We start from the raw sequence: 14,817 nt of genomic DNA, 5'->3' as shown, positions 1-14,817 counted from the left end.
TGAAATGACATGCACCACCTTCTAATCGTGGCGGCCGTAGCGCAGTGACTATATGTTACTAACTTAACAAGCTAAAGGGCGAAGAAGGAAAAGGATATTCTTTGAAGATAATCAAATAGAAACTGACATGGATCTGTTTCAGGAAGAGTTAAACATTGTTTTAGTAGGAGACAAGAAAGCTTAATAAACGGATTGTATCTTTTTTCATATATGCGTGGATTTATTATTATGGAAAATTTTTCCCAAACTGAAGTGTTCCCACTTGACTGAAGTGAAGTTCAGTAAATAGAGAAAACATTCCTTAAGGGCATCCAACCCGGTGGCGCCCAAAATCCCGACAGCCAAAATCGAGAGGCCAAAATTCCGACATGCAACAATCCTCGCATAAGCAATAATCCGGACCACTACATTTTGAATATTTATTGTTTCCTTTTAAAATACAATACCAAATCATATTATAGAGTATTGAAATTGAAAAATTAATTACTTACTAATAAGTGCGGGTACTAATTATTATGTATTTTAAAAGAAAAAATTATTAAAGACTCCATTTTATAATATAAAAGCTATACTTACTGAAATGAAAGGTTGTAAGTGACATGATAATATCTACTATATGAAAGTAAACTTGAATTCAGGATTTGATTATACATATATTATTGGACTATAATATATTGGCAAAAAAAATAATTTAATTCATATCCCCATGTTAGAAATTTTATTTAGAAAATTAGTTCATATTAAATGGTAAATACTTTTGTTTAGCAACAAAAAATAAAAAACAGATGGCGATAACAAAAAACCAGAAACAAATGTAATTGTATGTTAAAAAGGAACTAACCAAACTTGTCGGGATTCTGGCGTGTCGGGATTTTGGTCTGTCGGGATTCTGGCGTGTCGGGATTTTGGCCGTCGGGATTTTGGCTGTCGGGATTTTGGTTGTCGGGATTTTGGGGTAGACCCCATCCAACCCATCTACATATAGTTGTCTATTGCAAGCGGGTTTGACCAGGGCCGGAGTGGCCCATAAAAAAGGCGCCAACCCAAATTCTAAAAAAGGCGCCAACCTAATATCTAAACCAGAGGTTCCCAAACTATTTTTTCTCGTAGACCACTTTAAAAATATACTGGTTTCGGTGGACCCCCTGCTGCTACATTTTTACCATACTTCCAATGAAAAAAACATGGGGGGGGGGGGGGGGTAAAAATAAGATATTGAAGGTCTCTTATTTTCTTAAAATATAATTTTATGCGATTTTACAGTGATTTGAAATCTATTTAAACAAATTTGCATTTTTTATCATAAATTATCAATTGAAAAAATAATGTTTTAATAGAAGGGAGTCCAAAATGTGCTTATTAGGCATTATAACAAGTTTTTTGTTTTAAAAACAAGTTGTTGATCAAACTTTAGCGTAGAAAACGTTAAAATACTGTTTTTTCCATTTTCCTCCATTCCCAAAATACATGTTCTTCTATTTGGCTGAAAATTGGCCCACGATAGCCAAAACACAGGACTTTAATGGTTAAAAGAATCTGGATAGTTTTACAATACAAGAAAAGTTACATGCAATAAAGAGTCAACATTATATAGTACAGTCGGGTTAGCATTTGATCTTGCATGCCCGAGCTACCCAAGCAAGATTCTATTATTCTAATCTTAAGGGGGTCAATAGTAGTGTAAATTTAAAATCGCGAATAAAGGAGAACCGTTTTTGCTCAATATCTCCGCCATATTTAACTTTTCGACAACAAGTGTACGAACTGAAGTTGTGAAAAATATGATTTCGTATAATTTATTCTATTATAAATTTTTTTGAGCCGTCGATATTTTCCGAGTTATGGGGGAAAGAGTGACAGTTACAGCATAATTATTGAATTATCTCGTTTATTATTAGTTTTATAACAAAAATGTACCTATACAAAAATGGAGAGAATTAAATTTTATACAATTTTGATCTCTTTCATGTTTTTGCTAAAATCAATATTTCAGGTAGTACGTATGCTGTAAATGCGCAAGCATAAGCCCTGATGGATTTGATAGCAGTGGTTTTTGTTCAATAACTCCGCAATTCTCAACTTTTCGACAAAAATGGTAGGAACTGAAATTGATCCAAATAAATTGTGTTTACAATCAATATTATAATTTTCTTAACCATTTTTTTCGTATGGTCGATATTTTCCGAGTTAATTGTACTTATTACAGTAGACGCCTATATTTTTGACTCTGATATTATTCCACGTATTTTTTTTGTATTGTAAAACGATACAAATTCTTTTAATCACTTAAAGTCCTGTGTTTTGGCTATCTGTGGGCAAATTTTCAGTCAAATCGAAAGACATGTGTTTTGGGAATGGAGGAAAATGTAAAAAACGATATTTTAATGTTTTCTAACCTAAAATTTGATCAAAAACTTGTTTTTAATCAAAATAACGTTATAAATTATTAGAATAACATTTTTAAGTCACTACTTTTAAAATATTATTTTTTCCATTGATATTTTACAATAAAAAAATGCAAATTTGTTTAAATAAATACCAAATCGCTATAAAATTTTCGTGGACCCCCACTTGCAACTTGTGAACCCCCATTTTTATTTCACGCCAACGTGGACCCCCGCTGAGTCCCTCGTGGACCCCTGGGGGTCCACCTGGACCACTTTGGGAACCACTGATCTAAACTAAACAATGGCCCCAGACCTCCCTCTTAAGCTTTGACATCAAACTTTTTTGAAATCCTAATGCGTGTACAGTAAATCAATATTACTAATTTTTTAAATCCATAAAATAATTTACTATTTTTATTGGGAATAGTAAATTATATTAAGATTCCACAAAAATGTAGCTTCAGTTTCCCAGTATCCGTTTTACTCTGCTACACTCTTTGATACTCTCTGAAGACTCCAAAACAATTTTCGAAAAGTGTGAGTAATTTTCACTTGCTACTACAAAATATATTGGTTCAAAAACATTTAACAAAAATCATGATGATTTGTGTTCAATAGAAATCACCTTTTGAATTTTTTCAAATTTTTTACTAAATTCCATATAGCATAAGAGTAAACCTCGATAAAAAATCCGAAACCACACACGGTGTCAGGCGATCCGTGCCTAGTTGGTGAATGGCCTAACGTCAGACGGTCGCAAACGGAGCCCTCGGAGAACTGGTGAAACTCCTTTGTAATTCAAGGCTTAGCGTTGGCATGGGCGCACTGCCTCGCCAGACAGTAAAATTCGCCCCTACTCGTGGGAACTATATGGATAAGTATTTAATCATGCAGGAAAAAGGGAAACAACAAAACGAAGGGATAATGGATCGAGTCACCAGTGATGGTGCAGCTGGAACAAGCTACGAATGAGATGATCAGGTGTTCATTGTAGTAAAGGGAACAAAGGGAAAGTACTCAGCGAAGAGGAAAACAGGAATGAGGAGACTATGATCTTCGGAAGAAGATCTGTTGGAAGATCTCCAGTCAGGGGTAGCGACCTGATCAAGACGAATCTTCCAGAGGAGACAACCTTGCAAAAGAGCTTCTCACTTGGGGAGAAAACACCTAGAGACTTAGAAAGAAGGGAGAGAGCTCGGACATAACGGCCATGGTAAGAGCAATGGAGAAACTTACCAGCGTTACAAATAATTTAGTGAAACTAATGTCCGACCATATAAACATTAAGGTCGAGATCAAGAATGAGGTACAAAACCTTAAGAGAGTCACCGAAGACTATGGAGGACTTTCAGACAAGTCGCCCTCGGCAACATTAAGAAACGAAATAGAATAGTGTAGAAAACCGGTGTGGAAACAAACGACTAGGAAAACTGTACGAGTGTTCACACAGATGGATTTCGACGAGTTCTTTCCCGAAAATCTTAGTGAAGGAGAGATAAAAATGATCGCAACGGTCCTGAACTCAGGGGAAAGGGGGCTTTGAAAAAATAAAGGACATTATAAAGTCGAATTGGAAGAGGATCACTATAAGGTAGCTGAACCGGGAAGAGGGAATAAACTTGCGGGCGACTTAGTAGTGGTCATGGAACGTGGACTTTTCGAACGTGGATCACGAACTGATAAGGGAAAAACATGAACTGGGAATATGTGCAGGAGGTGCAAACACACCAGGAGAGGTGGAGTACCTCCAACTTAATACATACTATGAATACAATTACAAGGAAGAGTCAGAAGGAAGAGAACCGAGAAAACCGTCAGACTATTTTCATGGTCCCCTGTAGAGACAAGGGTGACGGAAATGGACAAGGACGAGAGACTACTGGCAATTATTTATAAATTGAGGGAAGACATGGGATATGGGTGTGGACCTCCACCTCGCGCTGGAGGAGTATAAACTCGGGGAAAGGAGAGTGAAGGCGTAGAAGGTGATCGTGAAGGGAGACAGAAAATCCTACGCCGAGTTGCTCAAGCAAATCAAGGGTAGTGTAGACACGAGGAAGAAGGGGATTAGCGTTAAAAGCACTAAAGAAGGCATAAGAGGGGACATCATCCTCGAAGTGACAGGGAAAGAATAGACCGAGCGCCTGAAGAAGACTATCGTGGCCCGCACGGAGGGAAACGCAGTAGAGGTTGTCCGGGGCTATCAGGTCCAGGTCTACCTATTTGATAATATAGACGGAGGAGTCCCAAGGTAGAAATCATGAGCCAAGTTCGGAGGTATACCGGCAGCAGGGAGTCTGACGACGTCAAACTCGTCTGTATAAGGGAAAATAGAGAACACAAACGTCACGATTAACGGTTAGACTGACACGTATCGCAGCCAAGAAGGCACTGGAAAGAGAACATATATCTATTGGCTGGAACTCATGCAAGATACGAGAGAGACTGCGTGTCTAGGGGGTGCTTTAGATGCCTGCAGTTCAGGCGTAGTAAAACGGACTGCAAGAGAGAAAACAGGGAGGACTCCTACTACAGATGTGGTAAGGAAGGGGCACCAGTCACGAGAGTGCAGTAGTGAGACGACTTTTTCTCTCACTTTTAAAGAATCCGGTCACAGTGCCGACAGCTTACAATGCCCGGAGTGTAAAAAACTGATCCTGGAAAAGCGGGGCCTCAAGAGACACCCTGCCAGAAGCGATGAGAAAAGGGTGGGTGAAAACACCTAGGACCAGAAATCAGACAGCGTATGGGTAAGTTAGAAAGATAAGAACCATTTTATACGCAGTTGAATGAAGAAAGTGAAAATAGTATATTATTCATTCAAGTTTGTACAAAATTTATCAGTCTTTCAACTAATACGCAGTTCCTTTAAATAAATGTGGGAAGGGCGAGGGCCGCTCACGATGTTGCAGAGGCACTCGTACGAAGGGAAGGTATGACATTTGGTCTTTCGACAGAGAATCGTTAAAGATAGGAGATCAGACGTGACCGTATACGTGGTGAACCGAGGTATTGGAATAACCAGACACTCTGTTAAGAATGTTAATAGGTATGTTAAGGCATAAGTTGTAGACCGGCTGGCGTACAATTGTTATGTTTCACCAAACGTCCCGCTTCGAGAGGAGAATACATATCAGAATGGATCCACGCCATGGGGCTTACCGTGCTAAAAGACGGTAAGCCACCTACGTTCGTAAGAAGTAATAGTGAATTCTTTCTGGACCTCTCGCTGGTTTCAACATCACTTCTAAACGGTGTCATAAGCTGGACTGGTTTGGAAGAACAATCGCTCAGCTTACATAAGTATGTGAGTTTTGAACTAACGAGCAAAAGGAAGAAACGGAAAGATGAAGATAGCGATCTAAAAAGATTTTCAAATCAGGAAGCTTTTGTGGATGCTCTTGGCTTGATTGGTCCGATATGCAGAATGTGAAGGAGTTGATCGAGAGATCAGGTATCAGATAACCAAATAGCTTAGATGCGACTCGTAGTGCTTTCGCGTAAAAATATCCGTTATTTGATAAACAGCGGAAATTGATACCCACGAAAGGTGCCATAATCGTAAAAATGGTCTTCGAGGGCGCGGCTCGTTGCATCTAAGCTATTTTTTATAATAGAAACAGCGGAAATTGATACCCATGAAAGGCGCCCGAATCATAAAAATAGTCTTTGGGGCGTCGCGCGTCGCATCTAAGCTAGGTACTTATTATAATAGAAACAGCGGATATTGACCATATGAAAGACGCCTGAATCGTAAAATGGTCTTTGAGGGCGCTGCGAGTCGCATCTAGGCTATTTGATTATCTGATACCTGATAAAAGTTGTATTTTATTGTTCCCACTGGCTTCATTATTTAGGAGTTTGGGACACAACAATCCTGCATGTATAATGTAGTTTTGGAGCACTGAAAACCACACCTGTATATTTTAGTCCAATAATTGTGGGATGTAACACTCTTTGTATCAGGTATCAGATAATCAAATAGCTTAGATGCGACGCGCAGCGCCCTCGAAGATCATTTTTCGATTTGGGCGCCTTCCATAGGTATAAATATCCCTTATTTGATAAACAGTGAACATTGATACCCACGAAAGGTGCACCAATCGTAAAGATGGTCTTCGAGGGCGCCGCTCGTTGCATCTAAGCTATTTTTATAATAGAAACAGCGGAAATTGATACCCACGAAAGGCGGCCGAATCACAAACATAGTCTTCGAGGGCGCCGCGCGTCGCATCTAAGCTATTTATTACAATAGAAACAGCGGATATTGAACCTACGAAAGGCGCCCGAATAGTAAAAATGGTCTTCGAGAGTGCCGCTTATCGTATCAAGCTATTTGATTATCTGATATCTGGTATTTTGTTGTACCCACTGGCTTTATTATGTAGGTTTCTGGTGTGCCTTCGGTGCCAAACGGCGAAAGCAGAAGCAAGTAAAAACATTCTTTAGGGGAATGATAGCTGCATCATTTTTGTGTAAAGGTTCAAAAAAAATTTTTTTCAGCGTTTAATTTTTTTAATGGATAGATACTAACCAAGGCAAAAGGCGCACCGGCCCGCGGGCCGGTGGGCCGGCGGCCCAGTCCGGGCCTGGGTTTGACATTCTGTGAATTATCATAAATTAATCGTCATTTACTATTCCAGAGCCGTTAAGAGCGATACTTCTCAAGGGCGGATCCAGGACCGATTTTCGGGAGGGGCCATAAACTTTTTTTGGGGTGGAGTACCGGAGGTACGGGGGGTAATTTTTAAAAATTAGGGTTACAATGGTGAGTTTTAAGGAACTTTTCACACACTTTTACCGTGTGTGAAAAGTGCCTTAAAACTCACCATTCCTGCCATAGTCTCGATTCCTACACATTTCTTCGGATTTAAGTGCAGTTCTTTCAACAAGTTCAATACTATTTTTCCCAATGCTGCTCCTGTCAGGCCTTGTTCTTTCCCTCTTTCTTGATTTTCACTGATTATTTTTAGGTTCTCATAAGCGTCAATGAATTTGACAAAGTCTTCACGATTGTTGTTATGGTGTATGTATCTCAAATTTATAGAAAGCTGTTCCACGTAGGATACGTCGGTCGTTTCGTCAAATATTATTTGTTTAATTATTTCTTCACCACAACATGTTATTAATTGATTTTGACTGCTGCTACTAATGTATGTTGCTCAGGAAGATGCTGTGGATAGGTGTTATTTAAGAGTCTTATCTCCTGATGCGATTTTAAATCTTAACAATTCCCCTCATTGCTAGGTCCAGCATCTTCGTCCAGAAGCAGAAGGCCATCATCACGATGGTCTCTTAGAGGAATATTTTGTCGACCTAAGAACACTAAAGACCCTACTATTGGTCGTAGTCTTTCTTTATTTTTTTGTATCTGTTTAGCCCTCTGAGAGTATATCTGTTAATGACTGACTTTGGAGGGTTGCGATAACTTTGTAGAAAATCCAGCTCAACCTGAACGCACTCCTTGTGGTATGATGTTTTTTCATGAGTTTATATGGCTCCGTCTTTGCTCATGAGTTTGGCGAAAGATGTTAAAGGTTTCGTGCCAAGGCTCTGGTATATCATCCCCTAATTGTGACCTTATTTTTCATTAGAAAAATAAAACGCAATACTTGTAAAACAAGTCCTTTTGACTGTGAGAAAATATTAGCTGAGAATTATTATGCAAGGAGGGATCCAAGGAAGAAGACGCATCTCCTGGCTGAGGAACCTTAGAGAATGGTTTAACTGTAGTTCATTACAACTATTTAGAGCAGCAGCCAACAAAGTGACCATAGCCATGATGATATCCAACCTCCGATAGGAGAGGGAACTTTAAGAAGAAGAAGTGAGAAAATACCAACCAACTCCTTTGTTCTAAGTGCTACTGACCCAAGTAACGCTTCATTTCTTTTTTATTCTTTAAGTGTATAGAATATGGAAATTTGTACGATTTTGATGGCTGTCAAGGTCATTCTAACAATTGGCATTTTGTAAAATTATCAACATTTTAATTTAAAAAAACCCAAGTCATTCTTGAAGCTTCCGTTACTTCCTTTTTTCAATTCTAGTCTAGAAATCATATTTTAATCTCCTGTTTTATACATGTATATGTACCTATTTGAAATTAAAAACATTTGAAATGCACCCTAACAACACACAACATTCCAGGAATGTACTACCAAAGTTCTATCAATATTTGAATGTCCTGGACATTTAGGGAACATTCGGTGAACATCTGTTTAAATTATTCCTGGAATGTTACCATAAGACATTCTGTGAACATACTACCAATGTTCCTATATTTTAAGTTGCGAAATAATACATACGTGTAACAGATTCAGATACAACATTACTTATAACATACCAGACAAACTAAGTGACATTTTAGGCCTACAGTGTCAAATTTAAAGAGTTTCCAAGTTCAATTAATACAATATTATAAACATACAAATGTAATAAAAATTATTGTTCGCGAATATTCAATTTGGAATGCGATTTTGTTGATAAAAAAATACTTATAACTTATGCAAAACCCAAGAGAGGCATTATTTATATTTATTTCTTTTGCGTTCATTTTCAAATTCGCCGTGCATATATTTTTGTGCATGGCGCTTGAGAGGGCATCACGTGACTAAAAACGACCAACCAACGACCTCGCTTCGGCCATCTTGGCATCTTCATTTTCATTTCATCTTGGCAAAGAATACATATCTCCCAAATCTCCCTTGAGATATGTATTCTTTGATCTTGGCCACCTTGCCCGGCCTTGCCTTGCCGTGGATAGTTTGTATTATTTGTGCTTTTTAAGAATATTTTTTTAATTCGGATACTTTTATAATAGCTTTAATAGTATTATTAACATAGTGCATAAAATGGTGTCCTGTTTTTGACGCAGTTGGAGTAGCAGAAACAAATGTAGATAAAAAAATCTGCAGGAATAACGTTTCAATTATGACAGAAGCTCGAAACAAATGACTGTGAATTAGTGTGAATGAAAAGCCCTATTAAAAGGTTAGTATGCAAATATGTAAACGAAGGCATGCCCTGTATTTCAGAAAATAAATTAATACTATTAATACCCTAATAATACTATTCATAAAAAATCTTTTAAGTAACGTAGATATAACAAAGTGAATAAAAGGCATAAATCAGAAGAATTTTTATTTTATAAGTTAATAATTGGTCATATCCATTTATTATTTTAATAATAATTGTGAATAAGCCACAAACTTCGCTTATTCCTAACTAAAATAGTAAATAGAGATACCTAATAACAAAAGGATTTGTAAAACTAAAATAATTCTTTTTGCGTTTTTGCTAATGTATGCGTTTATAAATAGGATGGTAGACCACACACTATAATATGCAGTACCAACTAATGAATACACAGAATATTATAGTCGATCTGCTAAACTCAGTCTCAGTACTACCGAGTCTCAGACACAACTGGCTAGTGATTTTAGTAAATAATTTAGTAAATAAAAAAAAAATAATAACTAAATAGTTAATAATTACTGTAATTTTGGCAAAATTGGCCAAAAACAAAAAAAATTACCTACTAAAATCACTAGCCAGTTGTGTCTGAGTTTGGGGAACCGACTATACTAATAAACAATTTCTAAGCTGTTTTATAATATTTTGTGAGTTCATTAATCATATTTTTTATTTAAAACTAAAATTTGTTAATAATGCTTAGTAATGCATATATTTTGTATTTTTAGCTTTCCAGAAGATCCTGCGAAGAAGACATGAAGTATAGATCAGATTTGTTAATAGAGGAGTATGTTCAAAACACTTTTTAGAAAAAGATATTGACAGAACTTCACTTTCATCTGTTCGTTTGAGAGACTGTGCTGTTCCAATAGCTTATGTCACACAGGTATATGCATAACCTAATTAATAATATAGTCCGTACAATATAGATACTGTTGTAATTCATTATCTACATCGGAGATCTAAGTTGACATTGTTGCCCAACTACAAAAAATTTTTGAATTCATTTTAAGTCAAATATATCACATAATTATTGTGAAGTAGATTATACAACAAAACATATTAATATTCAATGTAAATAAATAAAAACATCAGAAATAGAAAACAAGAATTAAGGTATAATCTTATGTTACAGTTATTAAGGTACCAAGGGTATTATAAGGATAATAACGCTTGAGGTCAATGGTGTTTTTAACAAGGGCCTTCGTCCTGAGGGATATACGTTGACCGAAAGCGTTATTATTATAATACCTGTGGTGCCTTCAACGTTTAATGTCCGACTAAATTATTCTTTATATGCGAAAAATTTGAATGAATTTTGAATTGATTAGTTTTTAAACAAGTACATTTACCAGTAACAGTAGTAACGTAATTGTGGTAACCATAGTTTTACTTAGGTTGATATTTGTCAACTTGACAGTATCTAAGTCGTTATTTAAATTTAATGCCCAAGGGCGTTATATCGTACTTAACAGACTTCGAAATGTCATTATTTGTCAAATAATGTACCAGTAGGACATTAAAGTAAATAATAAAAACAATAAATATAATGAATACTAAATTCTTATTTGTTTGTGAAAAATCTATTTCTTTGTGGCTTTTTTGTAATTAACTATTCTAATGGGGAAATAAGCCACAATTTACTTGAAAAATAATTTTATTAAGGTTTCTACTTCCACATCGGATGTCGTTGTCAAAATACAAAATGTTCATTATTATTATTTTATGTATTAAATATTATTTATTATTTATTTAAATATTATTTAATATTTATTTTTTTATTATTATTATTTATGCGTATTATTACCTGTAAATAATATTTCTTCTGATTGTTAATTGTAAAGGATAGAAAAATTACCTTTTAATTTATTTTCTTTTAGAATCAGCTGAGAGAAGTGGTCTACAAAAAACCAGAAAGGAAACGGAATATGTGGCTACGAAAAGCAAAAGAAAGGTTTACAAAGCAAATGTGACACATTTTTTTATAATATTTAGGAATGTCAGTAAATTACATTAAAAAATGTATGTAAAGATTTTTTGCAATAAAAATGTTTATATTTATCAAGGATGTATTATTTGGTATGGCCACATATCGTCAGTGATGTGACAATACCTCCTATCTGTTTTTTTCAAGAGATTTGTAAGATAGACTAAAAACTTGTTTCGGCCACCTCCTGTTTTCATATATTTTTTGACTTGTTTTGCAGTAAATTCAACTATCTATTTACTACAAAAAAAGTCAGAATACATACGAAAACAGAAAGTGACCTTAAAAAATGTTTTTCGTCTCCTGCAAACCTCATGAAAAAACATATAGGAGGTATTGTCACATTACTGACGATATATTTCAGTGAATGTCTAAAAAATATACTGTGAATGTTCAAAGAACGTTCGTAGACATTCATGGAATGTTCTAACAAGACATTCAGTCTAAAAATATACTGTGAATGTCCAAAGAACATTCATGGAATGTTCCAACAAGACATTCAGTCTAAAAAATAGACTGTGAATGTCCAAAGAACATTCGTAGACATTCATGGAATGTTCCAACAGAACATTCTAAGAATATTTAAAATGCTGACACAGCACTTTCCTGGGACTTTCCAGGGACATTCGTGTGCATTTGGGGACATTCCAGGAATGTTTTCAATGTCCTGTGTGTACATTCTAGGAACATTCATGGAATGTTTTGTGTTATTAGGGCAAATATTTAAATTTATATTTTTTTAAATTCTCAGAGGGGGCCATGGCCCCCTCCCTGGATCCGCTCTTGATACTTCTCTACAAGTACCTTACTACCTTTCACGGCCGCTGTCGTGAAGAGCGGCAACGTTGTAAAAAAATTCTCATTTAGTTTGCATGGAACTATCCTTGTGCACTGCATCGCATGTTTGAAATAGGCTGTAGACCTAAGTGTAATGTAATATTATACCTGCGGGATATGTAGGTATCCTTCTTATTGTAATTGTTTTGGCATAAAAATGGTTTTCATTGGTTACAAGTTCAATTTGATAGAACAAGTCGCAAACTTCATTTCTCTATATTTCAGATAAAAATCACAAATAAAGCTAACCTAATACAGTTTTCAACATTTTGTTACATTCAGTCTAGTTTAATTTTGAATTTCTTGCCTCCTTATTTTTTTTCGCCCTCTAGCCGGTTTCAATTCTGACTTAATAAGATCATATTATATGGAGTTTGAGGTCTAGGTTATTTAGTAAAACTCTATGGATACGAATATACGAATAAAGAACTTGACACTGTTTTATACGTCACACACACACACACACACACACACACAAACACTCTCAGAATATAAATAAAATTAACAAAGGTTGAAATTACTCAAAAAAAATATCTAAACTTTGTTTTGCCACCTATCGTACGTCATTGGAGACTAAAAATGTTCTGGCGAACTACTCGTCTATCTACTCATGCTAAAAGCGGTATGCACTATTAAAATCTAGATGGCGCCACCTACTATATTTCTGTAATATTTGGACCTACTATATTTCTGTAATATTTATTGGACTTGAAAATTATCGGGGACGTATTCAAAATAATATAAAAATACGGATATAATTATTTAGTATAATAACTTATTATTAATAAGATTACTAGTAGTAGTCATAGCATTTTGTCTTTTGTTTTACCTGAGCTATCATAGGGAGTTGTACTTGTTATCGGATAAGGTAAATACTTACAAAATAAAATCAACGACTATAGACTCTCCATCATGTTCATGTTTGTTGACAAAATGTAGGACTAATGTCAATAATGTAAAAAATAATAAAATAATGTTAAAATCCTGTTTATAAAATTAATTTCTTGCTTCGTGCACATCAGTGCCATTTTATCCATTGGGCGCTTGGGGTGGGCGCCCAGAGGCCCGGGACCCGGAGGGGCACGTAGGGACCCTTCCTTTTATTAATAACAAAATTAAAGTCCGCTAAATAATTGAGGACCATATTTTTTTAAATAGAGAAAAAGACTAAGAAATACCTGCGATTTCGATATGGTCTGATTTTAAGACTGATAAATAAGAACTGTGACAACTTTTAAACCAAAGAGCGGTCCTTAGAAAATTGTAAAAAAATGTATGAAGCTGGAGACAAAGCTTAACAAAGATTAAATGAAAGCAAGTCTTATAGAGTAAAACCCAATGGAGGCAAAGAGAAGTGTTAAAGCTGTTTATTGTTACCCGTGCAAATTATTTTCAATTGAAAAAAATTGTTTTCGATAAATCGATATTTTATATTTTACCCACTGGAAGTATTTGAATACTTAGTTTACTCAAATTTCATGAAGAAAGTAAATTTCATCTGAACTCTATGGTTACATTAATAACAAGATCATCAGTTAAATTGGAGTTATAGACGCTGGCTTGAAAGTGGAACGCGAAGCTGACTATTGAGTAAAGGTCCTAAGAAGAGTTGTTGTCACCATTAAATTACTTGCTTCTCGAGGACTACCTTTCGTTGATCCCATGAGAATTTAACGGGTCGTCATAAGGGAAATTATTTAAGTTGTCTTGTATACTTTGCTTTTGACAACTTCTTAGCCCAGCATTTACAGTGGAATGCGAATAAAGAAAAAGGTTCAGTTAGCTATCTGTCTGACCAAACTTGCAATGAATTCCTGGAAGCGATGAAAACAAAAAATGTAGAAACTTTTGACGCTGTAAATGCTTTACTTAAAAACTACGGATCCATCAAACATATTTTTCCAGTTAAGCAATAATAGAGACAAAAAATCAGCAGTTAGAAGTGAAGCCAAGGCATTGCATAATAAAACGGATACATTTGAGACAGGTTAACTTAGATAATCTATTGACACTGATTTGAGTAAGGATTTTAAAACGAGTGAATGCAACAAGCAAAACGTTAGAAACTGTGGACTTGAGCGTGTCAATTGGAGTAGAATTAATGACATTTGAGCTTTGTTGGAGACGAAATAAATTAAGCGAAATTGAACTAGAAGCCAAAAATATTTTTTTGTGAAGGCAATAATCTCAAACATATTCTATAGAATTGGCCTTTAAAAAACAAAGAAAAAACATTTTTCAATGAAGCAGTTGAAAGTGAAACAATCTTAAAGGGGCAAGAGATATTCAGAATTGAAGTACCTATTCTATATGCCACCATATTTCTCAAGATCTTTTAAAGAGAATATAATGCTACAAAGATGTTACATCAGCTGTTAGATGTTTTTTACGCTAAGTAAAGAAGTCAAAACGTGAATTAATATTTTATGCGAGGAATATAAAAAAGATGTTGATGAAACCAAAGCGAACTTGCGTAATGAAATTATTCCTTTTATAACGTTATGCCAAAATTTGAATAAACATTTGAAAATTTGGTGTCATCCAGGACGTAAAGGCAACTTTTGCCAATTTTTAACTTTACTGCAAGTTTATTTGAAGATACCAATTTCTAATGCGTCAGGCGAGCGGTCT

The 14,817-nt window shown here is 35.5% G+C and overlaps 1 long non-coding RNA gene across 2 annotated transcripts; it reads left to right on the top strand.

Moving 5' to 3' along the window:
• The first annotated feature begins 7,142 nt into the window (after window positions 1-7,142).
• Window positions 7,143-11,423, top strand: LOC126878505 (uncharacterized). 2 transcript variants are annotated; one of them, XR_007695684.1, is made up of 3 exons: window positions 9,098-9,380; window positions 10,091-10,248; window positions 11,243-11,423. It is a non-coding gene; the product is annotated as an uncharacterized LOC126878505 (long non-coding RNA). The 2 variants fall into 2 exon arrangements; XR_007695683.1 differs by having other exon boundaries at window positions 7,143-9,380; window positions 10,091-11,423.
• Window positions 11,424-14,817: the final 3,394 nt, after the last annotated feature.

Source organism: Diabrotica virgifera, chromosome 10, assembly GCF_917563875.1.
Source record: "Diabrotica virgifera virgifera chromosome 10, PGI_DIABVI_V3a".
NCBI classification, from domain to species: Eukaryota; Metazoa; Arthropoda; class Insecta; order Coleoptera; family Chrysomelidae; genus Diabrotica; species Diabrotica virgifera.
The sequence above is the reverse complement of the archived record's forward strand: the minus strand, read 5'-3'. Positions and strand labels throughout refer to the sequence as shown.